General features: G+C 40.4%; 1 protein-coding gene across 1 annotated transcript in view; it reads right to left on the bottom strand.

The window, feature by feature from the left end:
* The window catches only part of PTPRD (protein tyrosine phosphatase receptor type D), a 1297197-nt gene extending 1288911 nt beyond the window's left edge, over nt 1-8286 (bottom strand). The window contains exon 1 of the mRNA XM_076363450.1: nt 8190-8286. The gene's annotated coding sequence lies outside the window, so the exon portion shown is untranslated. The remainder of the gene's footprint in view (nt 1-8189) is intronic.
* Between the last annotated feature and the right edge of the window lie 6225 nt (nt 8287-14511).

Below are 14511 nucleotides of genomic sequence, written 5' to 3' on the forward strand. Positions count from 1 at the left end.
GTCACTATCCTCAGGATCGGTGAGAAGGAACAGAAATCCAAGTTATGAGCTAATTTCAAAATAATCAGCCATTTTAACCATGTTCCAGCCTTCTGCAGAGGAAGGGCATGAAAAAGGGGAAGACGGGGAAAGGTGGGAAAGGCTGGCCTCCATGCTAAGAAAAAAAAAAGATTCTTCTGAGCACAAACACATTAGGATACTTTCTAATTTATGATCCTATATAGAATATGATAATGGGAACATCCAGGGACTTCATTTCCACACCTATAGAAACCGCTGAAAACTACAGTTAATGAGGAAAAACAGGTGCTGTAACGCAACTTACTATTGGTGTGCCAAATACAAAAATCATTTTTCTCTAATAAACCTAGAATAGAAAACAAATAACCTATAGGGGGTTCTCAAAGGAAAGATATTTTAAAATAGGAGAAATCATGCATTCTGATTAGGTTGGCAGAGCACCACAACTTATACGGAAGCTGCTCAGGAAATTATTCAATTCCAGAATATTGTTTATTACAGATTGCACAGAAAAAACACACTTCCTGACCACTTTATTCTACCCAATGGCCTCCAATAGCTAACATGACCTTTGCACTGCTTTGCATCCTCTCTCATACCTCCAGTAGAATGGAAAATCAAAAACAAACTGCACAGGAAGCCCACTGCACTTTGTTCTAAAAATGCAGAAGAAAATAGTTTGACCCTGCTTTCAAATTATTTCTCAGTTCTTCCAAATAACACCTATTGTATGCTGTTGACCCAATTATCACTGAATAAATTAATTTTGCAGAAGACTATCATTGATATAGGGAGCATGGTTAACAGTATCTGGTTACCCAGGTTTAGTGACCTACATACATTTTGGCTGCTCTTGAAGCTTTGCAGTCCATTGTACACTTCCTAGCTGAGGCATTTGACAAAAGAATCTCCAACCTCACTAACTGATCTTAGCTTCACTGAATTGTCAGAGGACGTTGGGCTCACAGAGAAAAAGGAGTCAAATCAACCATATGGCCCATTTCAAAGCCTATGCTCTGCAAAAACAGGCAAATGCATTTGTGCAGCTTTTCAAGCCTGGCTGCCCAGCATTCTTAAAAAAAAAAAAAAAGGGAAGATTAGGATTTAAGTTGTGCGAAAAAGCCATTAGTATATCTTTTATTCATATGGAGAAAGGACAATTTTGCAGATTAATTGTGCTTAAAACTGAGGAAGTGGCTAAATTATCCAAAGGAGAACACAGGTTATCCCCATATTAATGCATCAGGGTTTTTTTGTGGGTTTTGGGGGTGTTTTTGTTTTTTTAATTACTCCAGTTGGTATATTAATGATGCCAGCCCAAATCTACTAATGTCAAATTTGAAATTAATGTCACACTTTGCTGGGCAGACTTCCATTTGTGAAGGAATACCAATGATTAATACAACTTTTCATTAGGAATATTTCTATGAACAGTAGGCACACAAATCATATCACAGGTTATATGCAATATATTATTTGAAATTCACTTTTATTATTTATCTATACCTACAGATTTGCAGAGGATTACAGAAGTATAAAGAAGTTAACTAAATTTCCTCTTAAAGATAAATTTTTGTATATTCCTCAAATACCTCTACTAGCATATGTAGGATACTTCAGTAATAATGATTTTATGTTGATCAAGCCTCTCCCAGCACATTCCTCCCACTACAGGAATTTTACAGGTCTCAAAACAGGTTTTAAGTCTGACTTCTTACGGTATGAACTCTAATATCCTAGCTATACTGACAGTTAAGGAGTTGCTTTGTACTACTAATGCATGAGCATGGCAACCTTTTTCTGTCATGGTCAAAACCTACAATAATTAACAGCCAAAAAGCCGCACACTTCCTTAAGGAAAACCTAGATGAAGAAAAGTATCAACTGTAATTTCATGATACTATTATGATTTCTGATTAAGACAGCACTCCTTATGGTTTTCTGGCTCTCTGAAGAAGTCTAAGGATGCCATCTGGCAACCTCATGGTTGCAGTAAGAAAAGGAAACCAACTCATGCAGACATGGACAGCTCATACGGATTCTCCTCTTTGAACCCTTTCCATTGAGAACTGATGTTGCTATTGAGCTTTGCCTAACACTACATCACAGCACATTCCTTTCAATGAAAAAGAAAAACTTTCAAGATTGAGTCAACACACTATCCTGTGGGATTTCTTCTGTCATTTTTAAATTGATGTGATGAATACCCTTATGTCCTTCTACCCAAATGGACAGCAATTCAGACATCATTTTGGTTTATCTTTTGTTACTGCCAGCAATTCTATAGCCACCCAAGTAAGAGTTACATCCTTGCTCTCCCTTATGTGCAGGTATTGAAAGTATGTTGTACTTCACCAGAAGTTGAATACAAAACCAGAGTTTAAGGTTAAAATTAAGTCTTTCAGTGCAGATTTAGAAGTTGTACTGTAAACGTTCTTATTTAACTCCTGCTTGGAAAAAAAAATCTTTAGAATTTAAATTAATACGATATGTTAGATCTAATTACAATGTGGAGGACTACTTTTTTTGGAAAGACAGAAGAAAACCACTTTTGGCTAAAGGAGCGAGGGGAGTGAGGAGAATACAGAGCTGAACATTAACTACTTTAGGTGCTGTCCTATGGAGTACAGGGCCTGCTGAGACTATGTCTTGCACCACAAGGAAGGATACATTTTAAAGGCGGGGCGGGGAGAAAGAGAATGCATCAAAGCTAGAACAAAGTTACTTCACCTGACATACTCCCACATTGACTGTTAAACTGCTGCATGAGAGTCTAAAAATCACTTTACTCCCAGACTATAGTAGATGCAGTTGTTCTTATGCAGTTCTGCTGCAGTAACCTTAGGAATTACAGCTCCTGAGACTGGCTGGTGTTACACTTCCAACCTGCTGCCACCAGAGGACCTTTATTCAGGTTGCTCACCTTAAATCAACCATCATAAAGCAATTGTTCTGTCACCTGTGAGAAGCTCACCAGCCCGGAGGTTTCTTGAGCACTCTGGAAATACAGGTTTACCTTACTCATACAGTCTTAGTAATAACCAGAACAGCTAAATAGTCCGATATACCATTAAACCGTGAGTCCTCATGTTTACAGACCAGGCAATCACCCTTGCTGAAACAGTTTCCCCTCCAACCCATCTTTCCAGTGTGAACAAAAAGCATTAGCATTTAACATTTCACTGCTGGGCAGTGTTACACATACTTTGCAAATGAGCTAGGTAAGCTAAAACCAAATAAAGAGTAGCAGCTTGGAAAAAGAGTAATTTCTTGACAGCCATTGTGTACAGCTCTTATTTTTTAAATTTGGGAGAAGAGCAGAATGCACCATATGCACCACAATGTCCACCTTACCTTTTGAAAAGCCGTCCTGAAACATACGGAAGAATTCAGCTTAAACACCCTTTTCACAACGAGGTGAGACTTAAGCATGGGACGGACTGTCGTAGAGAACATTTTTCTAGACCCAGTGTTTAGAGAAAGCAGAGGACTGGGCCTATAATATGTATCTATCTTAACTGGTAAGTACATGGGCTCATGCTGCTTACAGCTGGAACAAATTCCACACAGCATTCTTAGGAAAAATCACTGGACTATTCGGAGCATTCTTTGTATTGCAAACATACACGTCAAGCAATCTCCTTCTCCAAATATATCTCTAAAACCTTAATTTTACATTTCAGCACAATCTAAGTGCATAATCTGTAAAGTGTAATAGTTTTTCAAACAACTTTAAAGGCATTTAAAAGCATGCCTGTATTCAGCATAAATTTAAAACATGTTAGTATTTTGATAAATTTTACAGTACTGCTGACAGAAATTTTACAAAATTGATTTTATAAACCAGATTCTGCAGTCTCCACTCAGTTAAAATCTTATTCAACTAGACCTTAAGCTCATGCATTGACAAGAAAAAAATCCACTTTTTAGAAGTAGTTACAAAGTTGACAGTAGAGAAATACAGAATGTAAAAAATGAGATTTCTTGCACAAGTTTTCACTTAATAAAGCATATTTAATAGACTAGAAATGTAAGAGAAATAGGACCACTTCTGCAACTATTGACAACAAATGAAAACAGATGCGTAATTCAATCCTCGTATTGACCATAAAAGTAGTAATTTCTCTGCAATTTTCTGTTTATTGCCAGCTTTTCTGTTATTGTTTTATCCTGAATCTTATTAAAGAAGCTACTAGAACAGATAAACTGAAAATCAGACAGAATCTAATAGCATTAAGAATGCTAAAAAAATCTCCCATTATGCATTTCTTTTGCCTAATCTTGTGTGCACGTTTCCTTTTCTTTGTCTTTATTATTAAGTACATTCAATTCTTGTTTGAGAATTAATTCATCCATGCCTACTGGTTATTTCCTATTGGAATTTTAAATCCATCTGTTTGCTACTACACATTTTTCACCACAATCAAATATGTCAAAAAAATTATAGACCAAATGCACACCTTGTCAATACTTTGCGACCCTGTTGTCATCATTCTGTTATCGCTGTGACATAAAACCCCTTGTTAACTTCATCAGAGTTTCTGTTAGGATTATACATGCCAAACTGCAAGGTGGAAAGTCTAGAAGAAGGACGGACAACATAAAAGCTCTTTAAGAAACTTCTAGAACTAATGACCTTGTAACATGTGCGGCAAAAAAAAATCCAAAACCATAAACAGGCATTTTCCAGCCGAAACACTTTTGAATCTGAGGTATTTCTAGGGCCTTTTTTTTTTTCCTTTCTCTTTTTTTTTTTTCTTTTTTAAAGAATGCCCTGAATGTTTCCTTCTCCCCAGCTGGTTTCCCTAGAATCCCTGTGGCTACTAATGAAGGAAAAAAACTACTTTCATTGAGTACAGATATCAAAATCTAACCCTAAATTACAGATCATCTGCATAAATGCCACTTCTAAATTTTTATTTGCTGTCAAGAACATTTGCTGCTTACAAGGTCTTCAAAGTGATGCTAAATCAATTAAGCTTACTGTAAATATGTGGGATTCGGGTACCGATCTGTTTTCACACTAAACAAGCTTTGGACTGATGAAAAGTATCAGTAACCTTTCCCAAAATGCTGAACTGGCCTGTTTTCCAATATAGCCAATGATATATTAGTTTCTCCAACTTGTTATAGTACTCGGAACCCGTAGAATTAGCATCCATACACATAAAAGTTATTAATGCTGTATAAGGTGTTAAAATAAGACACACAAACCAAGCTGATTAAAACATGTGTATTATTTGATATTTATCATATCCACCACTTCAAAATAGTTTGTGCTATCAAGCATCATGTTTGCATACTGTCAGTTTCTTCAGTAAAGCCACATGTAACATAGAATGGTTTGTCATAATTTTTCCATCACAGTTTATCACTACAAAATTTGTAGTACACTGGTATACTAAGTGATTAATATTAATATAACAATGCTATTTGACTTTATCTACTGCAAACTAATGCAGGTATGTAGGATTTTATTAGTAAGAATTCCTACAATAAGCACACGTTAGAGGAATTAATCATTCATTCCCTGCAGACTGCTTCTATATTTCATCAGGCCATTATCTGATCTGAATAACAAGAACAGTTGCATAATAAAACACATTACTGCTGACACATGCAACATTATTCTATCAACTTTATATCTTCACAGCAAGAGGTCTTTTTTAAATCCTCTGTTGTTTCTTCTGAATTAGATTGACCTGATTTGACATCTTCCTATATCAACAATTATGGTCAAGATTGTACATACATATATGATCAAATATAGTACATATCAAGCTTAATTGCCAGGATTTGACTCAGGTCATTTCTCACAGTAGCAAGTAGTAATTACAGCTAAAGTGGAGTATGTGTCAAGTCATTTTTCATATAGCTACTGAAGTATTGCCAGGAGACATCCCAGATTTAAAGAAAATCCAAAAGACAAATAATGAAGATTATGCTCCAAACTAATAAAGCCGTTAAGTATGCTGTGATTCCACCTAAACTAAACAATGTAGTTCCTATCTGATTAGTCAAATATATTTTAATCTTTTTTTCTTTTATTGTAAAAATAGACACTTTGTTAGGCATTCAACATTGCATGCTGCATGTTTGGGACCACCTAGCAGAACAGAAAGCTTAACCTAATAAACTTCTCTGTATGCGGTCACAAAATAGTTCATGAAAATTATATGGATATATTATTTTAATGCTCTTCCCACAGGGAGTACAACACAGCAATGAGCCATGTCAAATGTTTCCTACTCAAAAAAAAAAAAAAGGAAAAGGAAAAAAAGCTTTGTTTTTAAATGAAAGACAAATTCATAGTACTAAAACAGTAACAGTAGAATTCCTTACTAAGGCAGCAGATGTGTTGTAATTTTATTTCAAGTTCACAAGTTCATCGGGTATTTTTTCTGTCATAAATGTTACTGTCAATTACCCAAAGAGTACTGTGATGCAATATGAAAGTCGCCCTGATTCGCTACCTTAGAACTTGTCACCTATGCTTTGTAATTATTCCTAGCTTTAAGATTATGAATACCTGAAAGCAACTCTGAATGTCATCCGTCTGCTACTGCAGATTTAGCCTTTCTTGCTTGTCACATTAATTTCCTAAATACATTTTGTCTAATTACCTTTACTGTTGTGACATAAACTAATTTCTTTACTTCACAAAGAAAAGCATTTAATTTGACCCTAATAAACTTTCACTCTTGGCGACATTTATTAGTTGTGATTGATTTTGAATTACACCTGAAAATGCAACATTAATTTCACATTGAGATCCTTAATAAAATGCACTTGTAAATGCATGTTTAACGGCTTCTAATGACACAAGTTAATTCTGATTAGGTGAATAGTAAAAACATAATACATAAGAGATTTGAACTGCATAGTTTATTTACAGTACCCATTTATTATTCTGAATTTGTACTGTAAAATAACTCAAATTTGTCAAGAATTTGTAAAGTAGTAAATTTATTTTATTCAAATTCATATTGTCCCTACAATAGATACAATAACAGATGAAGAATTTAAATCCAAGTCCATTTGGCAGGAATAGGGAAAAAATGCTGAAATGCTATTGATTCCTTCCAGTACATTCAAAACACCTGACTCAACTGTATTTCTACTGACATAACACAAAGGTTTTATTTAGATATTAGTAAACATGAGCAAATATTTTCATTGACATACTTTTCATCCTTATTTCTTCCCTCTACCTAGGAAACAGTTAACCCTCAACTACTAGTACTAGCTGTTTCCTCTACCAGAGGTGCAGCAAATGTCAATAATGGGTCCACTGTCCCAAGAGAAATAATACCTGCAAAAGTTCTCCTCCCCAGATGCAGATATATTTAGGGCTAAACAACACCGAACAGCAGACTCTTCATGACATACCTTTATTTCATCTTTGCACCTTCTGTCAACTCTACAGCTCAGCCAGCAAACCTCAATCCTACTGTTCATGAAGCCCTCTTAAACGAGTTTATCTTTTTGTTTCCCCTAGATCTTTTACACCTATTTAAAAAAGTTCCATCAGTACTTTTGAATATGTCCTGTAAAAGCACTTAGAAAGCAAAGCTGTTGTCTGGAACTGTCATCCTCATTAGAAGAAAAAATACACGTACGTTTTATACATATAAAACTTCATGAAAAATCTTAACAACTTTTAACAAAATCTTAACAAGAGATGTGGACTAAAAATGCTTACAACTGAATGCAGACAAAAACACTCTTAGTATCTATAATCCATGCACATTTTACATTAAACTGAATGCCCTGTCACCTGCATTACTTAGCAGGTCACACCGTGCTGTAGACCCCTCCTGAGGGAGTGTCTCTTTGTTTAGATTTTGTCTGTAATCTACCACATACCTATACTCGGACTACGGTAGACATTACACAATACTTGACACACTCAGTCTCTTTACACAAGTATTCACCTGCAACGTTCTTTTCTCATAAAAGATGAGCAAACCACTTCATGCACTTTTCCCACTGAAAACCGTTCAAGTTACCATAGCCAAGTTCCTCTCTGACCAGAATGGTGTGACTTAAAAGCAGGAATACACATACACATAAAGATGTGTGTGTGTGTGTGTGTGTGTATGCTAAGAAAAGGTTTGGAGAAGCAGGAGAACACAGGGACAGAAACCAAGCGTAGAGTATTTACTTACTAATGCAGTCCGCTCGGACCTCTTTGGAAACCTGAAGGAGTCTCCGCTTTCCCCTCCTGCCAGTCAGGCGCCGCGTTGTGCCCCTAGTCCACACAGGCCCAGAAGGAACTGCAAAGAGAGAGAAGCACATGCCACATCAGGCGGTTCTGTTTTGGTGGGATCCAGCGCCGCTGCCGCTAGCTCCTTGGGGGTATCCCCGCTTTCAGAGCAGACTCCTGCAAATGAGCCACCCTTCCAAAGATTATTTTTTTTTTTTTTTTTTTTAACCAGTGATTTTAAAAAAAAAAAAAAAAAAAAAGAGCCCTCCGGAGGCTCCTGCACCCTAAAATTTGCTGGGGGGGGGGGGGGGGTGAGGCGGCGGGGAGGGGAGAGGAAAGGTACCTGCAACTCTCTCCGATGAGGCCGACAGAGAGAGAGAGAGAGGGAGGGAGGGAGGGAAAGAGCGAGGGGAGGGAGGAGAGAGGGAGCGAGCGAGGGGTGGGGAGGAGGGTGGGGGGTGTGCGCGCGTGTGTGTGTGTGCGCGTGCGGGGCGGGGGGGGCGGCGGAACGGCTCTCGTCGGGGGCGCGGCGGCCGCCCGCTCTCCATGCCAGGCACTCCCGGCTGCAGGCGGCCGGTCCGGGGGCACGGGGAGGGCCGGGCCCGGGGGCGCGCCCCCCGTCGGGCCCCGCGCAGCCCCCCGCCGCCGCTCGGCCCGCTCACCTGCATTTCCTTAACGAGCCACTTGATGGCTGGCAGCAGCGGCGGCCCCCCAGCCCCGCCGCAACTTTGGTGGCCGCGGAGCCACGCCGCCCCCGCGGAGCTGGGGATGGGAAGGTGCCGGCCGCGGAGTGCCGCTCCGGGCGGGGACCGCGCCGGCAGCCGCCCGCGGAACTTTCCGCCCGGCGGCGGGTGACGGGGGCTGAGGGGGGCCGAGCGGCGGGGGACTGCGCCCAGCCCGGCGTGTGCGCGCCGCAGCCGCGCAGCAAGCCCGGTAGCGGGGCGCGCTCCGCCGCCCGCCTCCCCCCAGCGCTGCCTCCTCCCACCGCGCTCCCCGGCGCGTGCGAAAGGAGCGAGCGAGCGAGCGAGCTCCTCGCTATTAATAAGCCCTATCCCCACCTTCCTCCTCTCCCTGGGAAAACAATTAATAATGCATTAAAATAATGCACCTTTAAAGCCACCGGCTGGCAATAATAAAATAATAATATTACCACCACTTAAGAGAGCGCTGCTGTGGATGTGGTGGCGAGGCACGTTTTCCTATCATTCACACCCAAGTGTGAGCACAAATTACTCTTCTGGTATCCCTAAGTCCCTTTCCCCTGCCAGAGCAACTATCATTAGCACCATCAAAGAGAAAGTCTCTCTCCAAAGCTGAGCGGAGACGCTGAGTCCCCGGGTGGCTGCTGTGGTTGGCCTGCAAGGAGGGCACCCCCCTTCCGTTCGCCCCAAACCAATCTCATCGCTTCGCCTCCTCTTTTGCTTATACCGGTGGGTTAAGCGTTGCGTTTGGCCCTTTTAGTGTTTTCCCTTCCGTTCCTCCCCTGACGATAGTTTGTGTATTTTAAATAAAGATTTCATTCTGCCAACCCGCAGGAAGCTTTTAACAAGATGCAGCTGAGCGTGTCGATATCTTCTATCTTTTTACTGCTGCTCCGGCGTGTACATCAACTCCAAACTCATTTCTTTTCTTCTCCGCCTGATACTGTAGCATCTCAGAGACGGCGGCGGCGGCAGCAGCAGAGCGCTGCTCCCGGGGGGCACTTTTACTTTGCCCTCAAAGTATCTTCCAGCAGTGAGAGCCGTCGGAGCCCCCCCCCCCCCCCCCCCCCCCCCGCCTCCTCTCTACAGCAAAGTGCTGGGGTGATTGCTGTAAGATTTCCAGTTCCACTGATAACACTACACAGTCTGAGAGCAGGCGGGGTGGGGGGGATTTTCTTTTTGTTTAGAATACAGCTTTGTGTGTGCGCTATTTTTAATTAAGATTTTTCCAGAAATAGATCCTATCGAGATTTAATTTACGAAGGTATTTCTAACGCTGGTCAATACTGTCTTCCAAGAAGAACATTTGCAATCATTTGCCTCCCCACAACGATGCGCAAATGCTCTTCACAGACCTTAAACTGTTTGTGAAAGACTAAAAAAGGGATTTTGTTGTTGTTCTTTTTTTGTGTTGTGGGTTTTTTGGGTTTTGGTTTGTTTTTTTTTTCACTTCACCTGCATTAAAATAAAACTTTGTTCAGCATGCCGGCTACCTCCTATTGATTTCTGTTTCTTAAGAGGCGCTATATTTTTTGTTTTGTTTTGTTTCACCGGGATGTTTTGAATCGAGGTGATTTCTTCCCACGATACGCGTTTTTCAACCCCTAGCTGTGCAGTTCTAGCTTGCCGGTCCCCCGCTACTCCGCGACTGCTGGGCCGTAACCACCTCCTCACGCTAAGGCTCAGGCACCAGGTGAAACCAGAGAGGCACCGCGCGGGCCTACGGCTCTCCGAAAGCTCAAGGCAGCCAGAGGGGCCTCTGGCGAGGGCTGCGAGGTGAAACATCCCTACCGGCTGCGGAGGGAGCGTGACCGGGGACGCCCCCGCGGCGCTGAGCGGGACGCTCCGCCCGCCCCAGGGCCGCCCCAGCCCCGCTGCCGGCCGCGGCGGCCCGCGGAGCGCCGCGGTGGAGCCAGGGCGGGCGCCGAGGGGGCGTGTGGCTCCGCGGCCGCGGCGGGCCGGGTTCGCCCCGTGGTCACCGCCCGGCAGCAGGTCAGGGGAAGCACTCAGCCTCCGCCCCGAAAAAGGGCTATGGAGGAGCTTCCAGTCCTAAAAGTGACAGAGGGCGCATCGTCCGCCTGCAGGTAGTATTTCAGCTCCGAGTTTCACCCTGCGCAAACCGAAGCACTGCCCTTCAGAGTACAGGCGATGGCGAGCTCCTGATACACCTGGTACTGAGCACTGCCGCTTTTTCTTTAAGGTTCACTACAACTCAGTTTGACCTAGTTTGAAGCATGAAGATTCAGACTTTGGGGAAAAACAGGAAAAAAAAAAAAGAATGCAAAAATATTCCCCCTCCCCCCCCCCTTTTTTTTTTAAAGGAGGCTGAAAATTGTGCTGCTGTAGAGTGCACCTTTATTGAGACTGGGCAACAGAGCAAGTTAAATATTTCGTCCCAGTGGTGTTTTCCCCTTTGGTAGGTCACTTGTGAGTATCGCTTTCATTTACGACTAAATATGGTATCACTAATGTTTGTAAAACTGATTTCATCTGTACAGTAAAACACTGCTAAATGCAGTAGAAAAATAAGTATTCTAACATCTTAACACTCCTTATCAAATTGGAATTATATATCTTTCATTCCTATGTTCCTTTTGGTCCTCAGTCTTTCCCTTTATTTTTTCTTTGACTTAGATTTTTCCAGCTTACTATGTCTTATTCCTAATTTCACTGCAAAATTCTTCACAGAAGTAAATTCTACGATTTGTAATATATTGATATATATTACCTTTCATGAGTACCAAAGTTTTGTGCAGTATAGTATGTTAAGAGATCACTTCGCCATAATTTATGTGAAGCCTGAATGAGGCACCCATTCTGCATCCTGAGCATTACACTGTGCCTTTTAAAGTTTGTGAAGGCTGGGGTGAATTCAACATTGGAAAGTGTGGCAAAGTTGGTCACGTGAGAGCAACTGGGAGAAAATCTATGGGGATGCAGAATTGCATAGAAGTAAACAAGAAATAAGAATAAAATGGTCCAAACATTAATTTAGAAATAAAAATATATCAGAATTAAGAAAATCTTCAAGCTGCAGTGTCTGCCAGATCTTATGACACCTGTCATCTGAAATAACTAAGTTTAACATAGAGCCAGTACTGCACCTATACCCAACTAAGATACAGTAGGAAAGGTGATTTGCATACCTGCTTTTTTAGAAATTAGTTGTAGTAGTAAATATGCTGTGTTATACATCACCAGCACTTCTTTTTGGGCATAATCTATTTCGTTTTTGCAAGCCACCTGTGAAAAGTATGGCTGAGGTTGGGCATTTTAAAAATAATGATAATTAAGCTTGTGCAAAGGAAAAGTCAAGCCTAGGAAAACTGCAAACCTGACAGTTTTAAGATGCAAAATACCATCTTATTTTACTTCCACCTTTAGGTCTCTGTGGGCACACGTTTCTGTTTTTCAACCAACCTGAATCCTCAGGCTTCTGCTTTTTGTGGACTAACATCTCCAAAGAAAAGCAGTAGACATTTTGGTATGTAGCATATTTATAACCACAATGAACAAAAAGAGGTTGAATCATCCCATCCCAAAATAAAAGTTATGAGAGAAGAGGAATAGAAAATACATGGGAAAGAACACAGCAAAAAATGCTTGAGTATTTTTTCCTAGGGCAGAGTCTAACATCTCCTGCAAGAAACAGAGAAGATGACTCAGCAATTTGTAACCACCTGGAAGGCAAAAAGGACCATTCCTGCAACGACCAGGTGCCTGCAAGCAGCTCTGAAGCCCTGATATTTTCACATGATTAATTTGTGTGATGCAGCTTCATCAGCACAAGGTCCCCATAGCTCTACCTTCCTTATTGACACTGGTCAGAGCTAAACACTTTATTCTAAGGAAGAAGGAAAACGTTCAAATTAAAAATCACATAGTACCAGTACTAATATACTTTCCCAATAATCACATCTTAAAGCAGACGGGTGAAAAGGTGACAGGGGAAAGATGACATGTATTTTTCTTCTCACTGTGCATAAAACATAATTGCCCATTGTTCAAAGTCTGTGTCTGTATACTACACATACCCTAAATCTGCATATGATGAGAGAAATTAAGAAAGAATTACATGCATATACACGAATTAGCTTCCTTACAAAATGAGAAAAAATTATCTTCGAGAAGGTGTTTCCTACCTTTGGATCGCAAGGTGCCTAAAAATGTACTTGCTGAAATAATCTTTCATTTTCAGGTTGCTGAAATGGAGTTCCTTTGCATACAAAGGACTAGGTACGCACCCAAGAGCCAAATGTCTCATGGGTCATAATGGGAATTTTTCCTGGGGAAGGACTGTAGCTCAGGGAGCATGACAGAATGTATTAATGAGAAAAAATATCATTTTATTATAGGACAGTCATATTTATATATTAACTATGTTCATTTATAGAACAACAGCAACCATATCTCCAAGTGTATGTACTTTAAAATATTTTGGTAATACTACTTGTATCTGGTAGTATTTTTGTTAAAAAAGTTTAAAAAGAAAAATAAATAGTTCAAACTAAGATGTTATACAAGATGTTCTTAATTGTCTTTTTTCTTTTGATCAAAGGACTTAATGGGTCTTTGGATCCCCATTACTGAGAAAGTATTTTTTCCTGTATGACTAAATGCCATAATTTTTCTTCATTATTCCTGACCTTTTATGTGTTAACAGTTTCACACTGCACAAAAGAATTGCATCTATTTTTAATAACATCAGGTGGAAATCTTTAACATTAAATTGTAGAGCCTGGGTCAGAGTGTTTGGATCTGACAGCCTAAAGCTATTTCCCCTTGTGTCCCTCTCCCTAAACCTCTATTTAGACTCCCATGTTTGAGTTCATAGAACAGCTGTTTCTTGTTGTTCCACTAGAGCAACAAGCATTAGCTAAGGAACAAAACTCTTCAGTGTGAGTAGCTTAGCTCTGGCTAGGCACCTGCTTAATTTTAACTGAGAAGACAAAAAAAGGGAAAACCAGCTTCATGTCTTTGGGTCAAAGTAGATTTCTAACTGTTAGAGATCAACCAGAGAATAAATATGAAGGACTGTGTAGCCAACATCAATATATGTTTGCATTATTATTGTTATTCCTTTCACTGAAACAGCTGGTGTTAGATTTGAAAGCCTTTCTGACTGGACCACATGTCTGACCAGTATATCAATACCGACGTTCGTGTAGGCCTTGAAAAAGTCCAGGGATTTCAGTGTGCATTAAAACATGCATTGAAGTCTTACCAGATTGTAGTCCCTTATGGATTTAGATTCTGGTCTGCAGTACTGAAGATAAAGCAAGATTTTGCCATTTAATTTAGTGAGTACAGGATTGGTCTCCAAATGAGTAACCTCATCTCTGTTCTTAAGCAGAGGAACTGATAAGAGCTTGACAAGTGTTTCATTAATCCACCCACTGATATTTTGGTTGAGTTTCTTATACGCTTGGAGTACAGATTGAAGATAACTTAAGATCTCCGAAATGAAAGGCAAAAACAATGTTGTTCTCACCTTAAAGCCTCTTTTTTCACTAATTCCTACAAGATATGTCTTGAGCATATGTTTTATATCCTTGACTAAAAAGAAGTGAACTGTTAAAAATA

Source organism: Aptenodytes patagonicus, chromosome Z (assembly GCF_965638725.1).
Source record: "Aptenodytes patagonicus chromosome Z, bAptPat1.pri.cur, whole genome shotgun sequence".
NCBI classification, from domain to species: Eukaryota; Metazoa; Chordata; class Aves; order Sphenisciformes; family Spheniscidae; genus Aptenodytes; species Aptenodytes patagonicus.